The sequence below is a fragment of the Paroedura picta genome, chromosome 6, assembly GCF_049243985.1.
Source record: "Paroedura picta isolate Pp20150507F chromosome 6, Ppicta_v3.0, whole genome shotgun sequence".
NCBI lineage: Eukaryota > Metazoa > Chordata > Lepidosauria > Squamata > Gekkonidae > Paroedura > Paroedura picta.
The window spans coordinates 94,597,654-94,624,409 of NC_135374.1; the positions used below are offsets into that span (position 1 = coordinate 94,597,654).

At 44.6% G+C, this 26,756-nt stretch overlaps 1 long non-coding RNA gene across 1 annotated transcript; it reads left to right on the forward strand.

Moving 5' to 3' along the window:
- The first annotated feature begins 3,531 nt into the window (after positions 1-3,531).
- LOC143840734 (uncharacterized) lies at positions 3,532-7,076 on the forward strand. Its single transcript, XR_013232357.1, has 3 exons — positions 3,532-3,733; positions 5,497-5,921; positions 6,719-7,076. It is a non-coding gene; the product is annotated as an uncharacterized LOC143840734 (long non-coding RNA).
- Positions 7,077-26,756: the final 19,680 nt, after the last annotated feature.

Consider the following 26,756-nt stretch of genomic DNA (forward strand, 5'->3'; position numbering starts at 1 on the left):
GGATGGAGGGGCCAGGGAAAGAAACACCTCCCGCTTCATTGGGTAAAACTAAAGTGCATGAAGGTGTGATGGCTTAGAAGTTAATAAAAGTGACATTTCCAAGACAGGGTATGACGGCCTCGTCCAATTCCCTCCCTCAGAGGCAAGATTTTCCCTCCGTTTTTTCTTTCCCTTTACTGACTGGATTGCCCCAGTAATGTGTTTTCTTCATTGCATAAGAACTCTGGCTGTCCTACCCTGTCGTGGAATAATATTTTGGCTGCTGGCTCAGCCAGGGAACCTGAGGGAAGGATCAGGAGTCTGTTTTTAAAAGCTTTTTAAAGGTGCAGTCTGTCACCTAGGGTTAGCTGGGCTTTCGTAGAGAGGCCAGGGAGAAGAAAAGACCCCCTACTGCTTTCTCCCCCTCCTCCTTTTACATTCCCTTTTGCTTGCATCCCCTCTTTTCTCAGAAGGACACATTAGAAAAGTTGAGCCCTTTCTCCTGTTGCTAATATAAGAGCAAAGACTCATTAAGACAATGGTGAATAAAGGACTGGTTCTAAGGAAAGCTCATGGGGGGGGGGGAGAGAAAGCATGGAGATGCAATTTAGACATAAACATCCATTGTTTTCATTCCCCATTAACAATTGTTTTCCATGCTACTGACAACTCCAAATCCCATTTATGACTTTTTCACCTGTCCACTATTTTCTCTGAATAGTTCCAATCATGGCTGCCATCTTGCTTCTTACGTTGCCAATTCCTGGAGATTGGGGGGGGGGCAGAGCCCTGGGGCTGGTGGAGAAGGGGAAGGAAGGGAAGTCAGCAGGGATGTGATGCCGTCCAGTCCACCCTCCTCAGCTTCTGTTTCCTTCAGGGAAACTGAACTTGGTGACCTGGAGATCTATTGGAATTTTACGAGAACTCTAGGCTGCATTTGGATAATGGCAACCCCAAGTGCCTCTGAGGAAGTGTGTTCTGTCTTGTGAAAGCTCATTCTAGAATATATGGTAGAACAAAGTTTGAGACCAGTGGTACCTTTAAGACCAGCAAAGTTGAATAAGCTTCCATATGCATGCACATTGCTGCTGAGTATAGGCTTTCTTGTGCATGCACACTTCAGCTGGGTGTAAGCTTTTATGTGCATGCTCAACCCATATGATGAAGTTTGTGTGCACATGAATTAAACTTTGTTTGTCTACTGGACTCAAACTTCGTTCTGGACTTCAAAGCAGAGAGCCAGTTTGGTGTAGTGGTTAGGAGTGCAGACTTCTAATCCGGGTTCGATTCTGCGCTCCCCCACATGCTGCCAGCTGGGTGACCTTGGGCTCGCCACAGCAAAGATAAAACTGTTCTGACCGGGCAGTGATATCAGGGCTCTCTCAGCCTCACCTACCCCACAGGGTGTCTGTTGTGGGGAGAGGAAAGAGAAGGTGACTGTAAGCCGCTTTGAGCCTCCTTCGGGTAGGGAAAAGCGGCATATAAGAACCAACTCTTCTTCTTCTTCTTCAAACTTTGTTTCAAACTAACACAGTTACCCAATTTAAAGGTGTCATTCTGCTGAAAACATATGACCCAGGTCTACACCTGTTGGGTTGCTGAGACTCCATGAACCGGAGAGCGTATCATTGCAGCTCCCTATAGCTAATTCTTTTGCACTGAAGTTCAAAGGATTGCTACATCAATCCTCTCCTGTTTGGGTGCTTCTGAAAAATGCAAATTTACCTTGATTTAGATCTGCATTTTCAGTAGACCTTCCTAGTTAACTGGAGAACAACAACAACAACAAATGTTTCAAAACATTTCCAAAATCTATGAATATTTTCACACAAGCCTTTTCTCTGATGGAGATAGTATTCGATCTCTTACTTCTTGCTGAGAAGCCATAAAACAATCTCCAAAAACTGATTTCCAAAATTCCAGAAGGTGTTTTTATACTCAACCCATCCTGGAGAATTTACTGAGTCATGCTCCAGTTCAAGTAGAACACTTTGGGCCTTTCCGCATGCCATAAATTTAGCGTGATACTTACCACCCAAAGACACTATATTCCAGGCATGACACATAATGTCACCAACCTCCCATGTCCAGCCAGCAAACTTCAACACTATTTTTTGCAATATGCAGAAATGCCTTTTGAGTTCCATATGAAAGACTGACTGTGCCATCCTAAGCAGAATTACTCCCTTCTAAGACTTGCAAGGGTGCAACTCTGCTTAGGCCAGCCTTGTTAATCATGCCTAAGACCCCAACTGGATGAGAACAGCATCCATCTAGTTTGGCCCTCACTCTCCCATTGAAATCCATGGGTGAAGATGCTCTACTTTGGTGGCATCCCAGGATCATTGGATATTGCATTATTGGTGTTTGAGAGCCACCATTTGCTCTTGGATTCTCTTATCCACACAGGAAAGCCCATTTGTGAATGATTGCTATAATACAACAACGGCGCAACATCCAGCAATGTGTGGCTGTAGCCCACGGCTACATTTTGGAGCTTCACTGAAATTTCAGTGCTGCCCTTGAGAGGGTTAGATTCCACACACAACTTCTGCTGATGTAAGAGGCTCATGTTAATGGAGTGGGACTTCCTTGCCTCCTGCTTCTGCCTGAAATTCCCCATGAAATGTTGTTCCTAGGGATGCCAGGGAAAAGCATGAAGAGGCATCAATAAAAATTGGCCCTGCTGGATCAAACTATGGTGTGCACTAAGGTGGTCTATGGATATGAGCAGGGAAATAGAAATTGGGGGTGGGGTAAAAGGGCTTGAATTAAACGCAACAGAATTAGAAGAAGAAGAAGAAGAAGAAGAAGAAGAAGAAGAAGAAGAAGAAGAAGAAGAAGAAGAAGAAGAGTTGGTTCTTATATGCCACTTTTCCCTACCCAAAGGAGGCTCAAAGTGGCTTACAGTCGCCTTCCCATTCCTCTCCCCACAACAGACACCCTGTAAGGTAGGTGAGGCTGAGAGAGCCCTGATATCACTGCCCGGTCAGAACAGTTTTATCAGTGCCGTAGTGAGCCCAAGGTCACCCAGCTGGCTGCATGTGGGGGAGTGGAGAATCTAACCCGGCATGACAGATTAGAAGTCCGCACTCCTAACCACTACACCAAACTGGCTCTCTGAATTAAAGACTGAAGGTCCTTATAGAGAAGCTACATCACCTGTGGCCTTCTCAGCATGCCAAAAGTCAGTTCAACAAGGGAGGGGCAACATCTTCCCAAACCAAGAGAAGGAGAACATAAAGAGGACATGGGCATCCTCTATCAGAATCCATTCATCCAAGACGCTTTTCAAATGGAAGTGGTTTAAAAAAAAGAAAAAGCTGATCAACAGCAAGAGGCCAGTAAGCCCGAGGATTGTTCTCCCTCCTCTTTCTCTTCCTTTCATGCAGGCCAGCCACACTGTTTCTGTGAACAAAATAATAAGGGCTCTCAGGTCCTTTAAACAAAGTGAAACATAATCTCTTCATGGAGAGGGCATCAATACATGAATGATGCTTCTCAGCCTGTTTGGAAGGGCAGTAACAGAGCTGCTTTGGGAAAATCTTAATAATCACCCTTATTAAGGACAAACCCAGTGGAAAAGCCTTGCTTTTCCGACAACACCTGAAGCAACAAAAGCCGTCTAGTGAGAGGAGGGAAAACAATTTCTCTTAGGGCTGTATTTGAAATGTGTTTTCCCTCTTTAGGAGGGGCCCGCCAGTCAAATGCTTTAGGAGATGGGAGTATTATTACGAAGAGGAGGAGAGTGCAGGTACGTACTATGTAAAAATCACCATGATACTTAAATACAGCCTCAAAGGAAGGAGGGGATGCTATTTATTAGTTTCAAAATGTGCCATTTTTATTGGGGGAAATATACCAGTTCATTTCAGGAATGCCTGACATCTTTTATACAAAGGAAAGCAGTTGCATTGTCCTCAAGCCAGTTCTATGTTACTTTTTCCTTCCCTGGTGGCCTTAAGGTTAGGATCTTTAATTAAGGTGTTGAGCCAACAATTACACTTGCAAGAGCTAGGAAGCTGAAAGAGAGCCAAAGCGAATCAGTCCTGCAATTTGCTGCTCATGTGAAAACGCCCCATGTGTCAGATGCCCTATTGCCACATTCACAAATGATGTACTGTTTACAGTTGCAGGCTGGTAAAAGTGCCAGTAATGATAATGCTTAGCATTTATAGAATGCTTTAGAATGATGGTCATGTTTTTTGTACTCCCCGATCTCGGTGTACATCCACAAAGTTAGGATTCTCTGCTTCTCTGTCATCCCCACCAAAAATGCAGAGGTGTTTGTAATGGCAATAGAGCATCCACACAGGAATTTTATGCATTAGCCACTATTTTCCCTGCATTCATCTACTGCCACAACCACTATGGCATCAGAGAATATGTTTGGTTGAAAATCAGTCATTGCTATTAATCCACTGTCATGATCTAAATTCACAGCCAGCATTTAAAACAATTTCATTGTGGATAGAGAATTTTCCTTATACCCGTGCAATTAAAAGGGCTAGAGACTTACTCTCACCCCCTGGTTCTTTTCATGCATATCTTATAATAGCCCATAATGCACAGAGTGGAACGTCCGCATACGGGGTGGAATGGTGGCGGCTAAAATCACCAATTATGCACGCTGCAGGCGGCAACCGGGCGCAGAGTCAACACATGCCACCGAAAAAAACGCGTTAGGGAGATGCAGAAGAAAGTGGAGTTTTCCGGGACCAGGGCGCAACCAGAAGCGGCTCCAGAGTAGCCGTGTGCATAATCGGATACTCTGGGTTTTGCCGCAGTTGCGTTCCGTCCCGTGCATAAGCGGTTTGCTTCGCTTCTTCCTCCTCCTCGTTCTCCATACCACCGTTTCAGCGGCCGTGCATAATAGGCCAATGTGATGATGATATTGCTATAATTTGGAGTTGATTAGTTGCAATAGATACTATCATGTTACATACTGTATATAGATATATATTGAAAGTGATATTGATATATACATATTGCTATAGCACTACAGTGCTATATTATATATTGCTGTAGCATTACAGTGTTATATTATATATTGCTATATTATCTATTGTGCTATATTATATCACACAGTGATAAAGCATATACAAGTAATTTCTAAATTTAAAGTTTAAAATAATCAACTGTCTGGACAAATTAAAACAAAGATTATCTTGATTGCTATAGCACTAGAGCAATTACCAATTTAAAAGCATTTCGTGGCTTGGAAAATAATGTCCGCAAGAGGCAGTGAAATGCTGATGGGGGCTGGACCATCGCAGAGCAAAAAAAACCACATGCTATTCTTCCAGAGAGTGCTAACAGTAAAAACAAAGAAATGCAGGTCTCAGAAAGAATTTATAGAGACTGAGAAAAACTTGGAAACTGGACAATTTACAGCACTATGTCATGTGGAGGCTCAACACGCTTCCCCCCCCCCAAAAAAAAACCCCTCTTGTTTAGAAGACAAGATGTGGAAAAATCCATCATCTCAATATTTAATACAACATTCCTTCATCTTAGGAACTCGTTGTCTTGGTTTAATCATATCGCGGACCCATTTTGTGATGCTTTTCACTACGGATAATAACGGGAATGACAAGCACGAACTGGCCCACGTATTCCACGGAACTTTTTCATCCTCCAAACATCTTCCCCATCTGTGGCCAACAAAAGCTCAACGTCGCAACGATCGACTTGCTAGCAAAGATCCAAAGGCTGATTGCTAGCAAGGAAAGTGCTCTCTGGCTGGGCTGCAGGAATAAAAGCTGGCCCTCGTACAGGCAAGGCCCACCCCAGTTCAGCTCTGCTTTTAAAAATAATTGCAGCATCTGCTTCTCAAAGCACTCTGGAAGCCAGCGAGAGCGACTTGGGGCAAGCTGCGAGCGAGGCCGAGTGCCGAGTGAAATGGGCTGCAAGAACACAACTACGCTGGGGGACGAGAAGAGGTCAGGAAGCAGAGGTTCCGAAAAACTGCTTTTTGCAACTTGCCCTCTTTGAACTGGGCTGCTTTTCCCCATTGTCCCTCCCCCAATAATAGGAACACCCCTCTAAAGAAACAAATGCCCTTTACTATGATGCATTGATGCAACTCATTACAGGTCCACCTACATTTTTTTTTTTTAAGCAGCATTCACTCTGTGTTTCCCCTGATGCATCTAATCTCTGCAGCTCCGTTTATCATATTCCATATTCTGTTACAATATTCAGGTCGCTGAAAGTCTTAGGATGGGAAAAGCACGGCTATAGTTCCCTTTCTGTGCGTAATAGTCGGGCTGGCAACCATCTCTGATCCGAGGTGTAGATTTACAGCATTCTGGCAAGTATGCGCTAAACCATATTGGGAGCTGTGAGAACCCTTTTCTTCCTAATGCCTGTTAGTCGCCAGGCGGAGCAGAGCAAAACACTCTCCTTCTATGGCAGTATCACGCTCATTAAACTCCTGGGAAGGACAAGGGTAGAAAAGAGGACAAGAATAATGTGCCCAGAATCTCTTTCTTTCTCTTATTTCCTCAAAACGTGATACGAGGCAAAAACCCAGAGAATAGAAGAAGTACTATAGCTCTGGAGATGCATCTGGGCTTATCTCTCTAAAAGGGCTTCATGTGTAGTCTTTTGCCATGTGACACAAAGGAGGGACAGGGTGGTTGTTGTGTTGTGTGTGTGTTTTTTTAAAACCTAGGCTATTTCACATTTCACTGGTTGCATGAATGAACTGTGAAAATTGTTTCCTGTTTCTCTAAAGCTCGAGGATGCCGGCCTTGCAAAGGGAGAAGAGACAGAAAGGGAGACCGAGAGAGCCGTCCTCGGTTTCAAGAAACCGCATTCCTTTCTGGGAGTTAATTTCAAAGCTAATTTGTTGGAGACAAGGGTTCCATCGTGGAATGTCTGAAGTAATCCATCTCCCTTAAAAACCAACACTTTATGTGACTGCCTCTTGTTTACAACGTTCCATCTATATAAAGGGGTGTGTGCGTGTGGAAATACCAACAGGAAAACCAGCGAAACAAACTCTTTTTTAGATAATATGGGGAAAGCAACTTTGCCCTGGGGAGGAGGTCAATGTATCGGGGGCATTTCAACAAGGATGTGTGTCCTAGCGGAAGCCACATTTCCCCGCAATTAAACATTTTGGGGAAAAGAGATTGGTGGTTATAGTCTGAATTTATTATATTTCCCCCCCCCCCCCCGTGCTGGGTTCTTTTTTGGAACTAATGTGAGCAAGCTCAGAACTTGCTAATAGAAGAAGAAGAAGAAGAAGAAGAAGAAGAGTTGGTTCTTATATGCTGCTTTTCTTTACCAGAAAGAGCCTGAAGGAGTCTCAAAGCAGTTTACAATCTCCTTCCCTTTCCTCTCCCCACAACAGACACCCTGTGAGGTGGGTGAGGCTGAGAGAGCCCTGATATCACTGCTCAGTCAGACCAGCTTTATCAGTGCTGTGGGGAGCCCAAGGTGACCCAGCTGGGTGCATGTGGGGGAGGAGCAGGGAATCAAACCCGGCTCACCAGATTAGAAGTCCGCACTCCTAACCACTACACCAATCTGGCTCCTGGTGTAATAGCCAACCTTTATCTCAGGAACCTTGCTAATCCAGCCAGCGTGCAGGAGAAGCGCCAAACTAGCACAGGCAGTCGGTTTTTGTAATACTCACAGGCTGAAATAACACCTGCATTGTCAAGTGCAAAGAAGTTGGAATGTGCTTGATATTCAGGCTCCTCTTCCTCGGGGGAAAACCACAAGTTGTGGTTCAGTAGTAGAGAATCTGAAGGTACCTCCAGTTCAAAAGGTCAGGTGATGTGTGCTGTAATGTATACAAAGAGCCTCTAGGGGGGAACGTTTCTGTTTTGCATTGCTTTCCTTTTTAGCCGGCAGGGGCTCCTATATCACAGTGAGTGGCTGGGCAAACTGATTGAGGCCACCTAAAGGAAGACCCAGCCAGCAGTGGCGTATCTAGGATATGGCAGCCGTGGCACATGCCTGGGTGGGGGGCACTACTGAGCAGTTGCTTTTAGTCAGAAAGCCATCCTAGGATAGTGAACAAAGATTTTTCTTCAGCTGCATGATCAGCCTTTGATTATCAAACTAGAAAGAGAAGAAACTGAAATGGCTTACTTTGAGCGTATCACAGACCAATTTGCGTCAGAGAAAGCAAGGAAGGTGCAATTATCATCCCCATGCAGTGCAATAACATGCTAATTAAAAGATGAACGAGTTTGTTTGGAGCTTGCCTCCAAACCCAATGTGCTGACATCATCCGGAAGTGAGGTCTGAATGTCAGGGTCATCAGGGGGTGATGCTCTACATGGGATAGGAGTGCAATTTCAGTGCTTGCCTTAGACTTTATTGTCCATTGATACGTTCCTTCCAGCCAGAGAAAGAATGGGCTGAATCAAAACCGTCCTTGAGTGGGAGCAAAGCGGACATGTCCTGTTGTTCATGATACTACCATGTGAAAGATGTAAGAACATAAGAAGAGCCCCTCTGGATCAGACCAGTCATTCATCTACTTCAGCAAACTCTTTCCACGGCAGCCAATCCATTACCATAGAGCAGGGGTAGTCGACCTGTGGTCCTCCAGATGTCCATGGACTACAATTCCCATGAGCCCCTGCCAGCATTCGCTGGCAGGGGCTCATGGGAATTGTAGTCCATGGACATCTGGAGGACCACAGGTCGACTACCCCTGCCATAGAGGATCAACAAACAGGGCAAAGAGGCAGAGGCTCCCCCCTTCTGCTGCATGGGTGTTCAGAAATCTGCTGCAACTTAATATCAAAATAAAAAACATTTATTCCTATATAAAGGGAAGTTCCCTTCAGCCATTAAGGCTAATGGCCACTGAGGGAGCCCTTCTCCATGAATTGGTTTAACTTCCTCTTAGAGCCAAGAGCCTCTTGTGGCGCAGAGTGGTAAGGCAGCAGTCTGAAAGCTTTGCCCATGAGGCTGGGAGTTCGATCCCAGCAGCCGGCTCAAGGTTGACTCAGCCTTCCATCCTTCCGAGGTCGGTAAAATGAGTACCCAGCTTGCTGGGGGGTAAACGGTCATGACTGGGGAAGGCACTGGCAAACCACCCCGTATTGAGTCTGCCATGAAAACGCTGGAGGGCGTCTCCCCAAGGGTCAGACATACCTTTACCTTTACCTCTTAGAGCCATCTCTGTTCATGGCCATCACTACATCCACAGGCAGAGAATTCTATAGTTTAGTTACTTGATGGGCAAAAAAAGGTATTTCCTTTTCTCTGACCTGGACCCCAGCACTTCCACTGACTTCTAGTATTATGGGACAGGATGGAAAAAAACTCCTTCATCCACGTTCTCCCCCTCATGTTTAAGGTGCTGATATTAACCTTTAAGGCTGTTCGTGGACTAGGTCCAGCATATCTTAGGGACCACCTATCTGAATACGTCTCCCAAAGGGCATTACGCTCAGCCAATACCAACAGGCTGGCCTTGACCAGGGCCAGGGACTTTTCTGCTTTGGACCCATCTTAGTAGAATGAGCTCCCAAGTGAGATCGGGACCCTGTTGGGGCTCCAGCAGTTCCACAGGGACTGCCAAATGGAGCTATTCCCAAGCCTTCAGTTGAGGCCAGTGCAGATACACTCAAGTAATCATGCTCCTCCCCCTACACACACTCCCCTGACTTGCTCTGTTGCACCAAGAATCCCTCCAAGAAATACTGAGCTGATTACAATTGTGGCCACTCGGCAATTAGAGGTCTATTCATCCTAGTCTCATGGACTGTTTTATATGAATTTATGGTTTTATAATGTTCTTAATGTATGTTATGCTGTATTTTAATTATGTTTGTTAGCCGCCCCAAGACGCTGACTGAGGAGAGGGATATAAATCAAATAAATAACAATAATGTATAATTTTATAAACCCCTATCATGTTTCCCCTTAGTCATCTTTTTCTAGACCAAATAGGCCTAGACTCAGTTTCTATCCTTTCTTCAGATGGACCACCGGTCTGATCCAGCAGTCTCTTCTCATGTGCTTATGCCCGCCATCCCAGAACTTGCCAATGTGCAACTGAGCTCTGTCCTCCTGAACAGCAGCATTTACCTTAAACACCCCCCCATACACACATGCACACACACACACACACACACACACAAAGTATGCCAGTCTCTGGGTGGGACCTGGGAATCCCTTGGTTTTACAGATCATCCCTAGGAAACAGATTACTTCCTCTGGAGAAAATGGCTGCTTTGGAGGATGGACTCTGCAACATTATACTTCACTGAGGTCCCTCCCTATCCCAAATCCTGCCCACTCCCAGCTCTAATCTAAACGTATTCAGGTATTTTCCAACCCAGAGTTGGCAGTCCTACACACACAACACACAATTTTCCTGACCTGAAATGGCCCTGGGGAGCTGCTATTTGCTCCACTGGGGGGGGGGGGGAGAAGAAAGTAGGGAATGGGAGAGACAGATTAGAGATACCCCAACCACCTCAAAGAGAAAGAAAGCCCCTGGCCCATTCTGCATACATAGGATAATGCACTTTCAATGTGCTTTGGCAGCTGGATTTTTCTATGCAGAACAGGAAAATCTGCTTCTAAAGTGCATTGAAAGTGCATTATCTATTGTGTGCAGAGTGCTTGCTACTGAAGTACTTCAAAAGTGGTCCCTATTAAAGATTAACCTGATCCTGTTGATCAGGAGCGATACCTGGTTTCTTCTGTTTTTCCCCTTGGAGTAACAAATATATAAAAATGACTTTCTCCTTGGTCCAATTGTTGCTACTAGCATTTTATCAAGGATCTGACAGTGTACCCCAGTTAGAAGAGGATCAGTCTAAAGAAAGGCAAAAGCTGAATCATCTTTAAACCAGGTAGGATCTTGATAGCCTTCCTTGATCTCGTTATGTGGCTTTAAAAGCTTCTACCTGCAGACCTGAATTGCTCTGCATTTATATCCAAGCATGCTGGGTCCGTAACAGAAACCATCCAACCATTGTGGTCCACTGTCCCCTTTGGTCTGTACCTGTCAGTCAAAAAAATATAACAAAATCCATTGTCCCAAAGGAATGTCTCATCAGAGAACAACATCCCAGGCCCTTCACTAGAAGCTTGAGGTCGGAAGGTAATTATATTTAATAAGACAGCACCATGAGTTGTGGCTGACAAGATTAAAGGGGGCAAAGTAGTGGGAGGAAAGCGAAGCAGCTGTTGGGTGCTTCTGTGGGAAACCAGCTCTGACACATGGAAGAGATCAAATTTGACTGAGGACAAGGCCTGGGTTACAGGTATACTATAACACGCTTGCAATTACACCTCCCCACTTACACAGCTACTGAAAAGGGAACCAAAATAAGAAACACTTCCCGATGCCATCCTAATATGCAGCTAGTTGGGAATGGTTTTAAAAGGGAAGCTTCAATGCTTGTTAGGGTGAGCTCATTATTGCAACACTCCACCGTCCATTTCGTTCACCGACCAAAAGGGCAGGTTTATAAAGGGGGAAGGTTTTCTACCTGAGGCTTTGCAGCCAAGTTATAATCAGGGCTGAGGGATGCCTTCCAGGCACTGAAAGGGGAATAAAGTTAGGATGTTTGGACAGAAAGGGGATATGATTGAAGTGTATAAAAGATGCATGAATAGGCTAGGGAGAAATGAATAGGCCAAGATCTGGGGTGGTTGCTATGGAGGGTGGAGCCTACGGCATTATATCCTGCTGAGTTCCTTCCCCTTCCCAAACTGTCCCCTCCCCGGGCTTCACCCCTAAAATCTCTTTGATGAACAGTATTCTAGCACAATAATGGTATTCTACATCTTCTGAAGAGCCTCTTGTGGCGCAGAGTGGTAAGGCAGCCGTCTGAAAACTTTGCCCATGAGGCTGGGAGTTCTATCCCAGCAGCCGGCTCAAGGTTGACTCAGCCTTCCATCCTTCCGAGGTCGGTAAAATGAGTATCCAGCTTGCTGGGGGGTAAACGGTAATGACTGGGGAAGGCACTGGCAAACCACCCCGTATTGAGTCTGCCATGAAAACGCTAGAGGGCGTCACCCCAAGGGTCAGACATGACTCGTGCTTGCACAGGGGATACCTTTACCTTTACCTTTACATCTTCTGAAACATGGAATGTTTATTCCATGACTCTGAACTCCTATGAAGGTCAAAAGAGACAAGACATTGGGGAATTGGTGATTGGATCTTCTTGGAATTTTTTTTTTAAGTAAAGTTCCGGTGTGCCCCTGGAATTTATCATACAAAGATGCTGGGAGGATCAGGATCTGTGTCCTGTTCCACCTCTAAAAAATTAGTTTTGATAAGGTGCTTGCCCGGAAAGGAACACTGACTGCTTGTTGGCTCAGAAGAGCCTATTTTCCCAAACACTCCAGCACACTTTCTTTGAGTATTATCTAGAAGAAGAAGAAGAAGAGTTGGTTCTTATATGCCGCTTTTCCCTACCCGAAGGAGGCTCAAAGCGGCTTACAGTCGCCTTCCCATTCCTCTCCCTACAACAGACACCCTGTGGGGTGGGTGAGGCTGAGAGAGCCTTGATATCACTGCCCGGTCAGAACAGTTTTATCAGTACCGTGGCGAGCCCAAGGTCACCCAGCTGGTTACATGTGGGGGAACGCAGAATCGAACCCGGCATGCCAGATTAGAAGTCCGCCCTCCTAACCACTACACCAAACTGGCTCTCTAATCTAATGTTTCTAGAAAGTTGGTACACTCTTTCCACTACCCAACCCCTTTCTCTTGGATCACATCAGTACTTTTAACTGACTCTTAAGGTTTCTACAGGCAGATTCTAACTATACTAGACCTGGGATCTCTGCATTCTTCAGAGCGAATTCCCTCTTTGACTGGATAGGAGATTTTCTTGTCTTTCTAGAAAATCTATCCTCTTTCTGAATGGGAGTCTCTATCTAACTACCCATTCATCCTTGCCAGCTTTCCCCACTTCTCCTGTCTGTGCTAAACTGCTCTCAATCGGGGCTTTAGTCCAAAAGTTAGTGCTCAACGTTTCTCAGCTAAGATTGAAATAAAGTTGAATCCTACTCAGCATACAGCTCTCAAATCTACGTCTGTTCAACTGATGCTAACCTATCAGATCTCTTGGAACAGCCTGTCACTCAAGGCTCTCTGGATCTGTGAAGAATTAATCCACAGATATTTCTGTTTTAAAGCTTTTAAAAGTGCAGACCATCACATGTGGCTATTCTTAAATCTTCTCAGAGTAAAACTGAACTGAATTTCTACTGGTGTTACATTGTTATATCAGGAAAACCCTTTTTAGAAGAACATGGAATGTCTTACCCCAGCAATTTGCTGTTTGTTCAGCAAAAATCCAGTGAGTGGGGAATAAGTAATCTGGAAGCATGAGGAATATTGACAGGGCGGCAGGACATTCTCAAAATGGAAGATTTCCAAGCAAGATAACATAAAATATGATAAAGTGTAACAGTCCTAGAATATTTGGCTAAAAGCCCAGGGCATGAACCATTTAAGTCTAACATAAAGGGGAGACCACGAAACTTAGAGAAACAAGAAACACGGGGAGTGTTTTTACTAAGCTATGAAACCTAAAGCTGACGACAATGTCATGGTTCAAAATTGCAATGTTCAGGACATGGACATTATTTCAGTGTTTCTCTAACCCAAGGAAGGAAATCCAACACTCTTCTTAACACCCCAGTGAACAGGTTTATTTGATTCTGGTGGAAACAAATTGAAATTTCACTTTCAGCAGATCCAACTGTTAATCCTTTCAGAGCGGTTGAGAAAATGGCTTTGCAGAAAGTTCTCTTTTTCCCTGGTTTGTTTATTCTCACTAACTGACTGCAAGTCACATTGTTTGCTTGGTGCCCTTTGGTCTGAACTTAAGCCTTCCTGCACAGGAAGTCCTCAAGATTACACATTGTATTTTTATGGTTCCATCTCAGCCTAGCCCAAGCTGTTACCTGAAGGCTGCCACAGATGAGAGCCTGTTCATAGATGGGTTATGAAAAGATGGGCAAGTGCAGCAGGAGGAGATCAAAGAGTGACATGGAGAAAAAGATCCTGTAGCCATTGCTTATATCAACAAATGTTCCAGTGTACCATGCAACCTTTCAGCTGCTAGATCTGTGTGACGGCAGATCTAGAAATGATTTGAATTTGTGCATTTATTGCAAACTCAAGGCCTATAGCCAAATCCTTGGCTAGTTCTTTTATTTGAATAGACAAATTTTAACCTTCCTCATGCTTCATGCATGATTTCTCTGTCCATTTTCTGCCCCATATCTGGGTAAGGTTGCTAGCCTCAGGTGGTGGCTGGATTACAACTGATCTTCAGGTGAGAAAGATCAGTTCACCTGGAAATAATGACCACTTTGGAAGGTGGATTCTATGGCGTTATACCCCACTGAAGTCCCTCCCATCCCTAAACCCTATTCTGCTCAGGGTTCCAGGTATTTACCAATATGAGGCTGGCAGCTCTGCCTCCATTTCCCTTTTCTTCTCAGCCTCCTGCTGCATGCCTTCTCCTCTCCCCCTCATTTTTTCCAAAGCACTACTCTTTTCAGCCTAGCACCCAGCCTATTTTAGCCTCTTTCTCTTAAAAATCAAAAACCAACCTTGCCCCTTCTTTTGTCTCACTGGGTGCTTTGGCTGCATTTATGCCTGCCACTGTGTAGGACTAATCCACGATTTATTTTTATTTTATTTATTGAATTTATTGACTGCTACTCCAGGACCAAGCTGACTTATGGCAGTTTACGATAAGAACCTCCATAAAATACAATAAATACAGTTATAAAACCCCTGGCAGCATAATCCCTCTTCCTCCCTCCCAACTCACCAGTCCCATGCAGGTTGAAACCGTCTTCCCCCTGTACTCCCCACCCAGCCATCCTTGGGGGGAGGGGCACCTCCTGCTCTGGGTGTATCAACCTTTCTGAGGTTGGGGACCGGCAGGGCATCGGGGCGCGGCCCGCGGCCCGCGCGGGCCACGCCCACACATCGGCCGCGCCCACAGGTCGCGCCCACGCATCGGGCCGCGCCCGTGGGCCGCGCCCGTGCATCGGGCTCCACCCGCGGGCCGCGCCCATACATCGGCCATGCCCACGGGCCGCGCCCGCTCATCGGGACGCACCCGCGGGCCGTGCCTGATTCCCTCTCCCCCCCTCCCGCAGTAAGAAGCTTCCCGGGCCGCAAGCTTGCGGCCTGGGAAGTTTTTTACTGTGGGGGGGCGGGGAGAGGGAGCCGCGGCCCGGCGCCATGGCCTTTGCGGCCCGGCACCGGGCCGCGGCCCGCAGGTTGGGGACCACTGCCATAGAGGGTAGAATTCATTTTGTTTCTCCTCAATGAGGGCCCAAGCAGATCACATCATTCTCCTCTCTTCTACTTTATCGTCACAACAAGCCTGTGAGTAGGTTATGCTGACCCATTGTCCCCAAACAGGACTCCAACCCCAGATCAAGTCAGTCCCTGCCCTCTACACAGAATGCAATTTCCATTTGGATTTGGGGCGATTTAAATTTTCCTTCTGCAGCAAGAAGGACTGATCCGGAGTGACCCTACCTTTATTGTGGGATATCTCAGACTGCTGCTAATCCTGAATATATTCAGAAAATCGCATTGTTTTGAATCTGGGCTCTCCTCCGTGGTAGAGGACCCATGATTGGCTACAGGTGGTCATGTGACAAACCTGCCTCAAAGGAGAAGCCCCTAATTTCTCTCAACTTCTGTCGGCCTTGGATTTTTTTTGTGCCTTCTTTGTTCCCCCCCCCCTTCAAGAAAAGAAAGGATTTTTTCCTCCCTCTCTGACTTCTTTGATCCTCTCCCCCCCTTCAAGAAAACAAAGAAAGAGTCTCCATTTGCCTCCTCCCCCCTCTTCTGAGGCCTAACCACATGCAGAAGACTTTCCTGTTTCAATGGGGGGGGAGAGGAAGACTCAAGTTCAAAGCGATCTGAATTCAACAGGATTGACAATGGAATAAACAAAGTAAGTGCAGACTCTGCCCTGGTTAGCATCACTACTATTACTACTACTACTACAACTACTACAACTTCTTCTTCTTCTAAAAGCTTAAGAAAACTGTTTTAAATATATAAACTGTACCTATACAGAGTTCATTATTGGTTTACCTCAGACCTTTTATCTCTGATTTCACTTGACCTTTCCTCTCTATGTTAAATAAAACGTTTTGTTGTTTTTGAGCTTTAAGAGGCCTCTTGAGTTCCATTTCAGTAGTTTAAGGAATGAACGGGTTCCTTCCCTCAGGTTTCAAGGCTGGGGCAACAGCAAAATATCAAACTGGCTAGGACAGCCATTATTCTTCAGAAAGGAAGAGGATAGATTTAAAAAGGATTGCTCCATAAGAAAGGGAGAGAAAAACAGAAACAAAATCTTGCCTTTGAGGTAGGAAAACATATTAAGGGCCATTCCGCACCGGGATCCATGTAGCAAATTGTTTGCTGAATGAAAAATCGCCATTTTAAATAGTGGAATTCGTCGTTATGCATACCTGCCTTTGTAGTGGAATCCAGTTGCGTTTCTATGGTTTCCCACAGGGTTCCGGTCTCGGCAAAAATCGCTAGAAAGGAAGCGCTATTGCTGAGCTGTGTCCCGCCCCTGGCCGTCAAGCAGCCAATGGGCGGCCGTTAGCATGCTCCCAAGCAGCCCCTTTCCCTTTAAGGAAGGTTTTTAAAAAACACACACACACCCATTGCAATGAATATGCGTTGATTCGTTGCAACGGAGAGACCCATCCAGCTAGCAGGTGATGTTTGAGCTGCCGTTTCATCGTTGCCACGCTCCCCCCGAGTGAAAAAAAAATCCCCCCCCCTCAAGGGCGCGATTTTCGGCCGAAAACAGTGTGAAAAATAAAGTGAAAATAAACCAGCAAACGGGCCTCTGTGATGCTTGTGCTTGGTGACTTTAAACAGAGGGACTGCAGCCGGGGAAGCCTCACTGGGTAAATGAAGGCTTGCCGGTGCGTTGATCTCCGCTTGCTCGGAGAAAAAAAAATGGCGATTGCTTCGCCGGAAGATCAGAGGAGAGAGCCAGGGGGAGGGACTTTGCAGAAACCGCAACAATGGTAATGCACAGAACTTTCCCGCTAGTGTTGCAGATTGGTTGCAGGAGTGTAGCGCTTTCCGGAGGGTGAATCCACTTTTTGGAATTTCCCTGAAAGCACTACAATGAAGCGCTTTTTGCGGATCGGTTTTAGGAGTGTTGCAGATTGTCAACAACGTTGTGCATAACGGCAAAACTGTAGCGATTTCAATTAGTAACCATTGTGCTATTTTGGACGAATGCGGAACGGCCCTAAGTCATCATACCATCATAGTCCTAAACAGAATCATACCCTTCTTAGCCTATTGAGTTCCATGTCACCATGAACTCCAAGAAGAGGCAGGAATATGAACATTTTAATTAATACATTTAACAAATATTTAATCAATTTAATAAACGAATAAATGGACTTAGGTGCAGCTCTGCCGAGGATTGCTTTGTGGATCTCTCAATGTTTACTTTATCTTTTAAAAGTAGCCATGGGTTGGGGGTGGTATTTTATACAGGACAACAGTGCTGGAGAAGACAGGTGTTAAAGCTTTCTTCCCATTTCTCAATGTAAATTCCCTGCCCCCTAGCTACCTTTCGCCTAAGCCATGGTTGGGGAAAAGGGGAGTGTTTGGGATGAGCTCTGGGAAGATGAAAGTCAGATTGGTGTAGTGGTTAGGAGTGCGGACTTCTAATCTGGCAACCTGTGTTTGATTCTGCACTCCTCCAAATGCAACCAGCTGGGTGACCTTGGGCTACCCACAGCACTGATAAAACTGTTCCAACCAAGCAGTGATATCAGGGCTCACTCAGCCTCACGTCTCTCACAGTGGGACTGGTATGGGGAGAGGAAAGGGAAGGCGCATGTAAGCCGCTTTGAGCCTCCTTCAGGTAGAGAAAAGTGGTATATAAGAACCAATTCTTCTTCTTCAGTAATATCAGGGCTCTCTCAGCCTCACCTCCGTCACAGGGTGTCTGTTGCGGGGAGAGGAAAGGGAAGGCGATTGTAAGCTGCTTTGAGCCTCCTTCAGGTAGAGAAAAGCGGCATTTAAGAACCAACTCTCCTTCTTCTTCTCCGTATTATTATGGGAACTACTGCTAGCTCTGATGGTCGCACCACAACACACATGCATCTATCACAAACGTTCTGGAAACAAAGGACTGGTTTACCACATTAGGGTTTCCAGCTTTTGCTTGGGAAATATCTGGAGATTTGGGGGATCCAACCTGTGGAGGGCAGGGTTTGGAGGAAGGAGGGACCTCAGCTGGGTATAACACCATAGAGTCCACCCTCCACAGCAGCTATTTACTCCAGGAGAACTGATCTCTATCATATGGAGATCAGCTGTAATTCTGGGAGATCTCCAGCCCTCACCTGGAGGTTGGCAGGCTATGACACCACCACTTCCAAGTGTCTGGCACTGAGACCCAGAAAAGCAGACCAGGGCATGCTCTACCATACTGTGTTGTACACACAATCACATCTATGTGCACTTCATGAAGGGTCCTTTATGAGTGACTTAATTTTTGGCCGTTCCAGGCACTTTAGATCTGGGCTAAGTCACACATTAGAGAAATGGGATGCTTAGCCTGAGCTGCCTTGAACCTCACAATTCTCCACGGTAAAAGCAGACTTGATTTTTGATAGTTTTCACCTGGATACTTTCAATCACTTTAAATGTTAATGACCTCCGAGGACAATAGTACAGCCCACCAAATGCCTTCTGACCATTCTCAAGTCCTCTTTAGCACATTTCTGTGAGGTGTGTGAAACTGATGACTCAGGGAATTTAAAATACAAATCCTTGATTTTCTTCCAGCACTGAACTTGAGATATTGTCCATAATACTTCTCAGAGGGTCTCCAATCCAGATCCTAACCAGATCCATAAATAGCAGAGAAAATTCATATGGCAAGCCCACCCTCCCTGCAGTAAGGGATATAATAATAAACTAAATAATTCACAATTTGGTGCTCTTTAATTGTATTCTGAATACTTCTGCTTGAAGCAAGCTGCCTAACACTGCCTAAAGGCAGTACTGACTGTTATGTGAAAGCTTTTACCTTATTTTTTAATAGTTCGTATCTGCCTACCATTACTCAGTCCATCTTTCTGGACATTGGCTGCCTCCCCCACTTCTTCCTCCTTTATTTGGGAGTCTTCTTTTTAAAATGCCACTTTTGCAAGGAGCCATTTACCACCATCTCCCCCATCTATCCCAACCTGCACTTGATGTGTTCTGTGGCTTTGAAACCCTTCCAGCAGCTAGATCAGGAAAGAGGTCCATAATAAATATATCAGAATAATAAGATGTTTGTAGTCAAGGAAAGAGTATTAAAGAAACTGAGACAAGCCATCATCCAAGAGTCCTCACATCTTGTTCAGCTGGTAGGTACTTTGGAGATTTTGAAAAACCACAGTGGGTGACCTGACAAATATGGCTCCCATAGGAGCTAGACATATCACAATATGGCTACAGTGAGCATGTTCCCTTGCAAAAAGTATTGCACAGTGCAGAAGTAATACACAGCAATCAACTGTGTTCTGCCCTCTTCCATCTCAACCCCCCCCCTTCTTTTACTTCTTGCCAGTTTTGGCCAAACCCTCCAGGTTATGATGAACCACATCAGCAGACTCCATGCTGCTCATGGGGCTCACATTACAGATCATTGCCATATTCTGTTAAAGACAGCAGTCTCTCTCCTGTCTCATCCCATCTAAGGTTATTAGCCAGTCCATCCTCAACAGACATTCCTTTTACTTCTGATCTTTTAGCTCCTTTCACCTGATGGTGCTGACAGGGAAATAGCTTTTCCCCATCAGGAGAATTATGTTAAGGACCAACCTAACATGTTGCAGTAGTTCGGGTTCCCCCCTCACCTTATGGTCTTGGGCCGGTATTAGACTGTGCCCGAGCCATGAGGTAATCTACCCCTACTGATATCATCTCCGTTCTTTGACATCTGCCCATTTTTAGACTGGCCGAATGGTTCCCTGTGTGGGGAATGAGTTTGGTTGTTTAATTATTACTGCTATCAATGAAACTGTAGAGTTTTAGTATTATATTTTAATTGGGGGAATTGTTTTATACTGTTGACTTTGTTGTTTTATGGATTGGATCTGTATTTTACATGTTTGTAAATTGCTGTGAGCCAGTTTGCTGAGAGCAGCGGTCATATAAATCCAAATAATAAATAATAGTGAGGTGGAAAAGTCATAATGCAGATTTTCTTCCGTCTGGCATACCAAGTACAGAGGATGAGGTCCAATTACATATTATGGTATTTGCTCGTGTTCTTCCTTCGTTACCTTGAACTTCTCTCTCCTTCCTTCCCTCAGTAAAACCGTACAAGTCAGGGACTGTGAAGCATAGATGGATGATGATGTCTAAAGAAAGAACCACTCTGGGCCTCAGAATGAACAGGAGGAGTTAAAAGTCCATCACATATTGAACTGTTTACCTGAATTGGTTTGTATTTTCAAAAGTGCTTTTCATTCTACTGAGAATATAGAGGGCTGGTGCTCTCGACAGCTCAATAAAGCTTGCCCGTGTTTGAACTCTTTTCTGCACCCTGATAATAAATATCTTGACATTTCCTCCCTTTGCACATACTTAACTTTTGCTTTGACGCCTGACCACCAGGTACTCAGCATCTCCTTGTAAGAACTGATAAGCACTCAGCATCCTGTCAAACAAGACCTCCTTGTATGTAAACACAACTGGTTTGAATTATATCTCTGTCTTTGAACGTCAAATGAGATGCTTAGCTAACTGCCACTAAAAAGGGAGACAGAGACAACCCCAGAACCTCAAGGAATATTTTGAAGACCCATTCTCCAAAGAGAGACACAGTTCTTAATGAAAGCCTACGGTGGTTCATACAGGACCTATCACAACCTAAAACAGAATCTTCCTTCTCTCCTTTGAACTGGCTTCAAAGGGGAACAAGATAGGTTTGGGCTTCTCTGAGAAAGATGTTTCTGACAGAAGCTTTAGATGTAACAAGGGCAAGAGGAGGGTGATTTCATTCAGAGACCTCTTCCTTCAGTCGACAATATTTTAGACTACTGCTAGGATAAACACACTCTGCATTCCCTCAAGGATCTTTTGAAAACGGAATTCTAAACACTGCCACTGGCTCTACCCACCCGGCCATGAATGAAATATGAGTTTTCAATTATTTATTCTGTTCAAAATGTTAGTAAGATCTACAGTGCTATCAAATGCTTAGTTACTCCGGTCTATGCCTATTAAAATCAATGAATTTAGACTGATGTAGCTGCACGGGATTTGATGGTTGGTTTCTTAGAGGTATACAATCCCTTTTTCTTTTCAAAGATGTGATGAGTTGAATCTGCAGCGGCCAGTAGGTAATGGGGATTTTGGCAGGATTATTTAAAAAATCCAGTTAGCAATGAAAATAAATAACATTGATTGAAAAGTCATCACTTAGATTAGCGATCCCCACATGCGGTCCGTCAACTAATTGGAGGTGGGCCACGAAGGACCCCTTCTCCCCCCCCCCCGGCCCTTTACTTCATCCCCCCCCCCCCCCCGGCCCTTTACAACACACTTCAGGTGTCATTGTCTCCCATCACTCCCAGATGGGACTATCTCGTTGCAGAGAAACAAGCTCAGGGTTCCCATTGATTTGTCATTGTCATGAGTTAAAATTTCCATGAAAATAAAATGTTCCTTATGTTCATTGTTGTGGCGTGTCTGTATCTTATTTTGAAGGGATGTTTAAACATTGCCATAGCGATCAGAGAGCGTTGGGGCAGTGGTTGAGAGTAGAGGAGTAAACTAACCCCCCCCCCACCGGGCCTCAGTAAAATTGTCAAGCGTTGAGTGGTCCCTGGTGATAAAAAGGTTGGGAACCACTGACTTAGATGACTTACAATGCATGCACAGACAACACAGAAAATTACCTTGAGTGTGATCATCAGAGAAACCCCGCAACTTTTATACTTTCAAAATACATCAAATAAAGTGCAGTTCTGATTTCTCAAGATCTTGTTGAACACGAACATGTTTTAATTGTTAGCCGCTTCAATGTGACAGTCATGAGAGGCAGGATATAAATCAGGTAGACAGACAGACAGACAGACAGACAGACAGACAGACAGACAGACAGACAGACAGACAGACAGACAGACAGACAGACAGATAGATAGATAGATAGATAGATAGATAGATAGATAGATAGATAGATAGATAGAAAATCAGACTTATCTAACATGATCATGAAATAGATCCTGATTACTCCTATATGAATACTGGGAGTATTAGTAAAAAATTACAAAAAATATACTTCAAGGCCTTCTATAATGGGGGAATTTGTGATATATCATACACATTACTATACCTTAAATTAAATGTGTCTTCTTTTTATAAAATGGCTGTCCTAATCTTAAGCTATTAATGCTATCATTAAAAACTGTCTTCCCCTAGAAATGGACCGATCCAGTTAGCATTCAGACCCAATCACAGGGGAAATTTTCAATCCCCCTGCCAGACTTCCTGTCTCCTGCAGGGAGGCTGAAATCAATAGCTATCCAAGGTACTAGACATGAATGACTCCAGGTGGTTTATAAGATGGAGCTAGGATCCCTCAAAGTAGAAAACAGGGACTAAAACTACATTGAAGCAGAAGGCTCCAGATGACAAAATCAATGAGGTAAGATAAAATAACATTTACTTAATTGTTTATTTAAAATACTTATATACTAGTTATGTACCACACAGGTCCTGAGGGGGAGGGGGAGGACATCCGCGGAGTTCTTCCATTCCACACACCCCCAGTCTAGCACCCGTTGTATTCCTGAATGAAATGGGTTTGGCCCCTAGTGTGTAATATATTTAGGTGAGAAAGGCTCATGGAAACTTATAGGATTTATCTGCAAGTCAATGCATTTCAGATGTTAAAGTTTATGCTGCATTTGTGTCCTTGGCAATTTGTCCTTCCTTTCTTAACTGCCCATAGTCTAAGGAGATAAGGTGGGTTATATGTTTTAAATAAATAAATAAATGTTTCATGGCTGATTTCTCCAAAATTCCCAGCCACTTTCCCATTAAAAAGGAAAACCAGACTGGAAAAGTGACAGCTGGCAGTGATAGGCCTGACAACCCTCCAGCAATTAGCATTACCTGAACCAAATTAGTATAATGAAAGGCGATGCAGAACTCACACAAGCCCTTTTTCTTCCAGCGCTTGACAAAATAAGGCCCTGAGCAATCCCTTACCTTCCTTCGCAGGGGAGGGAGGGGGATGCTAATTGAGCATGAGAGATGAGGGTGCATGTTAAAGAGTTCCATTATTCTGTTGCTGATCATTTTTTCATCTCTGTTGCTGTGTTTTGTTGGGGTTTTTTCCCTTAAAACTGGGCTCTTTTGTGGAGAGGAACCGTGTCGGACATGCAGGGAAGGGCTGTGGCCCAGATGTTTCGAGCCACCCACAGATACTAGTCAATGGGCCATAAATCAATGAGTAAGAGAAAGATTTGCAACAGAATTGGGAGGCAACCACCAGGGGAGGCCCGGATAAATGGGGCACTGCTGGTGGTATGGTACCAGTAGATGGGCAGGCTGCGAATTTTCCTGGGCTACAGCTGCATTCTCTATTGGTCCTGAATTTCAACGAGATAGATAAAGAGGGATTGCTTTGCTTGTTTAGATTCCTTGTACCATTGTCATAGATCAATGTTGTGCTATAAATGACAGGATTTATTGAATGTCACAAAATGCCCATATAGCTTGAGAACATAGTAAGAACGGGGGGGGGGGGGATTTCAAAGGAGAAGGGGATGTCTGGAAAAAGTTCAACAGACAATTGCAATTTGAGGGACGTTAATTTTGTAGTGTTTATTTCAACAAAACCTTTGCATTGACAGGATTGGCATTATCATTAGCTAGATTTTATGGGTTTTTTAATATTAAAATAAGTACTTTGGAACCCATTTTAAGAAAATAGTTAGGTCTAAAACCAGTTTGGTATAGTGGTTAGGAGCACAGACTTCTAATCTGGTGAGCCAGGTTTGATTCCACACTCCCCCACATGCAACCAGCTAGGTGACCTTGGGCTCGCCACAGCCCTGATAGGGCTCTCTCAGCCTCACCTACCTCACAAGGTGTCTATTGTGGGGAGAGGACAGGGAAGGCGATTGTAAGCCACTTTGAGACTCCTTCAGGTAGAGAAAAGTGGCAAAGAAGAACCAACTCTTCTTCTTCTTCTAAAAGAGGTTGCCAATGACAGCAATTTCTAAAGCTGCCAGATTCCAAAAGAGGACCCCAGATTATTGGGTTTTCTATCCATCTATATAACTAGGCAGTGTAGAAGAGCCCTGTCCAGTCAGACCAAGAGTACATCTAGTCCCCCACCGGCCAACCAGAAGCCTGTGAGAAACTCAAAAATGTCATGAAAGCAGCAGCCTTCTTCTGTCTGACTCCCATCATCTGGGAGATCTCATTTAACCTTCATAACTTATAACTATTAATAGGCTTCTTACCCATGAATTCTGCCCTTCCTTTTAGAGCTATCTTAGTGATCATCATCATATCTTGTGACATTCAAATACATTAATTCCTCGTGTCTATCTTTACTATCTCTCACATTAGTGGTGAAAACCATTTTTAGTGCAGTGGGAGATGGAAAAGAGGGAAATTTTTCAGATAGGCAAGATCTGTAGTTTGCATCATTCAAGAGCATATGAGGAACATCCTACAAGAGATGTATATTTAGCACAATTAGAAAAGGAAACTTCTCATATTTTTTTTCAGATTATGTCCTCCTTTGCCTTGATTGCCTCCCTCCTTTTTGAGCACAGCTCCTCCCTGCTTGCCTCCAGAACAAACAGACTGAATGAAGAACAACAGTTAGACAGTTAGGTCTCTCTCTCCTCTTTCTATACAAAGTTTATTTCTCTACTTAATAAAAATGTTTTATACTTTAAGGCAGCTTGGTGCTCTGTGCTCTTTGCATATTGAAACTCTGCCAACATATATCTGTTTTCTACAACATTCAATCTCTTCAGCTAACCACTATTTCTGCCCTCCCAAAGGAGGGTATCAAAAACTCCACACAACTAGGCCACACACGGCTAAGATATAGTATTCTGCAAATCCAGGGAAACCCTACCGATTTGCAGAACAATTTTATTAAAGGAGGGGGATTAACTCCTTTCTAAATGGAACAGCAATGTCTACACATGCACAGACATTGCGAACGGGAGCCACAGAGTTCCTGGCAGATGGAGATCTTGCAAGAACACATTGTGAGATCTCAATCAGCATCTTGAGTTGCCAAGATAACCCGTCACAACAACAAAAAAACTCCATGTCCCATATTGTTGTGGAGAATTGGCTGTAAGTTTTAGTGCCCCCTGCCAAGCATCGGGCTCAAAGGACTAAGCCCTTGTGAGTCCTAAAAGCATAACATCAAGAGGGGCCCTCATTATACTGAGAAGTTCTTTTGGCAGTCCAGAATGCTGTGGCAGCAGCCGCCACAACCAAGAGGAGGAGGTGAGTAGAGGGCAGGCAGAGGCCAGCTTGGGGGAGATGAAGGAAGAACCAGTGATGAGAAGCAAGGAGAGGAGAGCAAGGACTGGCAGGAAGATGGGGCTGGTGGTCAAGCAGGGAAGGGGTGTCAAAGAGAAGGGAAGGAAATGGAGATGGAGAGAAATGGGGGAGGGAGAAAGCAGAGCTGGAGGGAAGAGATACACGGGGGCCAGCAGGGGAAATGACGTTTTACTTTGTCCACGAGACCCATGGACCCCTCCCTGCTGTAATTTTGTAAACGATCATGGTGATTCCCAATATGGCAACATCAACACGTTTCCTGGCACCTGCCAAGTGAATTTAGAAAGTGGACATAGCCAGATCAACCTTTTGCCCTCTGGGGCTTCCGATTGGCCATTGGCTGTTTAGTTGTTTTTTTTAAGGTTCCTTTACCAGTTCCTTTTTGCCACCACAACACAAGAATTTTCACCACAGATAGTTAAGCTATATGTATGCAATAATATATTTTTAAACACTGTTCATTTTAAAAGGCTTCCTGATAAAGGGAATTTCTATTGGAGTTGTAGTTCCACTTTATGCCCCATTGGTCAGACCCCACCTGGAGTACTGTGTGCAGTTCTGGAGGCCTCACTTCAAAAAGGATGTGGACAAAATTGGGAGGGTTCAGAAGGGAACAGTGAAGATGATCTGGGGCCTGGGGATCTATGAAGAAAGGCTGAGGGACTTGGGAATATTCAGCCTGGAGAAGGGGAGGTGAGAGGGGACGTGATTGCTCTCTTTAAGTCACTTCAAGGGGGACAATGATTCCTGTTGGCAGCAGATAGGACCTGCGGTAATGGCTTTAACCTATGTGTAGAATGGTACTGGCTAGATATAAGGAGGGAAAATTCACAATCCAAGTAGTTCAGCAGTGGAATTGGCTGCCTAAGAAGACGGTGGCCTCCCCCTCACTGACAGTCTTTAAGCAGAGGCTGGACAGATACTATCATGAACAGATACTCAATGCTGGCCCTGCATTGACCAGGGGATTAGACTAGGTGGCTTGTATTACCCCCTTCCAATTCTATGATTCTATAAGCTCACTCCCTGAAAGTTTGCATTTGGCTTTGCTTGCTGCAGAAGCCATTTTGTGATTGGCTCCAGCACCTGTGGCAGCCATTTTGTATTTGCACACACCACCCTTTGTCACCATTCCAAACATGAATGCAGGGTCAAAAACATCGGGGACCACTGCTCTATCTGTTTTCTAATAGCATGGGCATTC